Source organism: Gossypium hirsutum, unplaced genomic scaffold (genome assembly GCF_007990345.1).
Source record: "Gossypium hirsutum isolate 1008001.06 unplaced genomic scaffold, Gossypium_hirsutum_v2.1 scaffold_53, whole genome shotgun sequence".
NCBI classification, from domain to species: Eukaryota; Viridiplantae; Streptophyta; class Magnoliopsida; order Malvales; family Malvaceae; genus Gossypium; species Gossypium hirsutum.
In genome coordinates, this window is record NW_024402787.1 from 33760 (window position 1) to 36359 (window position 2600).

A 2600-nucleotide genomic window follows, 5' to 3' on the forward strand; every position below is an offset into this window, starting at 1 on the left:
GCAGAAATGGAAAGAGTTACCGAATACTGAAAAATCATCCATGAAGACTTCCATGATATCTTCCATGAGTTCGTCAAATATGGCTATCATACAGTGTTGAAAAGTGGCAGAAGCATTACATAATCCAAAAGGCATTCTACGATAAGCGAATGTACCATATGGGCATGTGAATGTCATCTTTTCTTGATCTTTAAGAGCTATTGGGATTTGGAAGTAACCTGAGAGTCCATCTAGAAAGCAGTAATACATGTGTCCGGATAATCTTTCCAACATTTGGTCAATGAATGGTAAGGGGAAGTGATCTTTTCTTGTGGCATCGTTCAGTTTCCTGTAGTCTATGCAAACTCTCCACCCTGTAACTGTTCTTGTTGGGATTAATTCATTCTTCTCGTTGGTCACAACTGTCATGCCTCCTTTCTTAGGGAGAACCTGAACTGGACTTACCTAAGAACTGTCAGAAATAGGATAAATAATTCCAGCATCTAGAAGTTTAATTATCTCGGCTTTTACAACTTTCTTCATGCTGGGGTTCAGACGTCTTTGAGCTTGCACACACAGTTTCTATTCATCTTCCATCAAAATTTTGTGGGTGCAAAAAGAGGGGCTGATTCCTTTAATGTCAGAAATTTTCCATGTTATGCCTTCTTATGTTCTTTTAATACTTGGATTAATTCCTCTTTCTCCTTGGATTGCAAATTAGAAGCAATAATAACTAGTAATGTAGAATTATTTCCAAGGAATGCATATTCTAAATGGTTTGGTAATTTAAGTTCTAGTTTGGGAGGCTCCTCAATAGAGGGTTTTTGCTTAAGTTCATCGCTTATCTTAATACCCTCATATTCTACTTGTCTTAATGAATGGTCATTAGGTTCCTCACTTGTCTCCTCGTCTTGAGCTGGATACGGTTCTGTCGTCTCCTCTTGTACAATTTCCTGAAAAGAGTCTTGAGTAATATGATCAATAGAGTTAATGAAATAACATGAATCATCCTGCTCCCTAGAGAATCTCATAACATCATAAATTTTAAAGATCATCTCCTCATCACCTAGTCTAAGTACCAATTTACTATCACCCACGTCAATCATAGCTCTAGCAGGGGCTAGGAATGGGCACCCTAAAATTAAAGGTACTTCCACATCTTCATCCATGTCAAGCACAACAAAATCAACAGGGAATATAAATTTATCTATTTTTACGAGTACGTCTTCTATAATACCCTTAGGATATTTAACAGATCTATCGACTAATTGAATACTCATCCTAGTAGGTTTAGGTTCTCCAAGACCAAGTTGTTTGAACATTTTATGTGGCATCAAATTAATACCGGCGCCTAAATCAGCTAGTGCTTTTTCAACATTCAGATTACCAATTAAGCAAGGGATATTAAAACTTCTTGGATCTTTTAGTTTGGTTGACAGCTTGTTTTCGAGTATGGCGGAGCACTCCACGTTGAGTTCTATGGTAGATAAGTCCTCGAACTTCCTTTTATTTGTTAGAAGCTCCTTCAAAAATTTTGCGTAGGTAGGCATCTGCGAGATGGCTTCAACAAAAGGTAAATTGATATGTAATTGCTTAAAAAGTTCAAGAAACTTACCAAACTATGCATCAATGCAATCTTTTTTTAATTTTGCTGGGTATGGAACCGGTGGTGTATATTCCTCCGACACTGGTTTGTCACTATTTTCGGGTTTTTCTTCCCTCCTTTTGCTTTCCATGACTTCTTGTGCTAACTTCTTTTCATATTTTGTTAACAGTTTCCCACTCCTTAGTGTAACTGCTTTGACATGCTCTCTTGATTTGGTATTACTAAACAAATTTCCTAATGGTTTTTTCGAGATTAGTTTGTAAAGCTGGCTTATCTGAGTTTCGAGTCCTTGGATCGATGCTTGTTGATTTTTAAGTGCTATCTTGGTATTTTGGAAATGGGTTTCTGACACTGATATAAATTTTGAGAGCATCTCCTCAAGGTTCAGTTTCTTCTCTTGTTGATAAGGTGGCTGTTGAGGATTTTGTGGCTTTTGATTCTATTGACCATTCCAGGAAAAACTTGGGTGGTTCCTCCAACTTGCATTATAAGTATTACTGTATGGGTTATTTTGAGATCTAAAGTTGTTGTTACCCATATAGTAGACTTGTTCCTCTTTGGTTGTGGGATTGAAGGATTGATATTCTGTATGCACACCTCCTCCACTTGAGTCACACCTCATTACTGGATGCACTTGCGTAGAACCAAGTAAACCATCAATCTTTTTATTGAGAAGTTCTACCTGATTAGAAAGCATGGTGACTGAGTCAACATTATAAACGCTGGCTGTTTTCATTGGCTTGGTCCTCATAACTTGCCACTGATAGTTATTTAGTGACATCTCCTCTGTAAACTCATAGGCATCTTCCGGTGTTTTATTGTTGATGGTTCCCCCAGCAGCTACATCAACCATTTGCCGAGTCGAGGGATTCAGACCATTGTGGAATGTTTGTACTTGAAGCCAAAGCGGTAACCCATGGTGAGGGCACCTTCTCAGTAAGTCCTTGTATCTCTCCCATGCGTAAAGTGTTTCTAAATCCATCTACACAAAAGAAGAGATATCATTACGTAATTT

At 37.9% G+C, this 2600-nt stretch overlaps 1 non-coding gene across 1 annotated transcript; it reads left to right on the plus strand.

The window, feature by feature from the left end:
- The first annotated feature begins 2496 nt into the window (after positions 1-2496).
- LOC121226284 (small nucleolar RNA R71) lies at positions 2497-2600 on the plus strand. The gene has a single exon (XR_005924128.1). It is a non-coding gene; the product is annotated as a small nucleolar RNA R71 (small nucleolar RNA).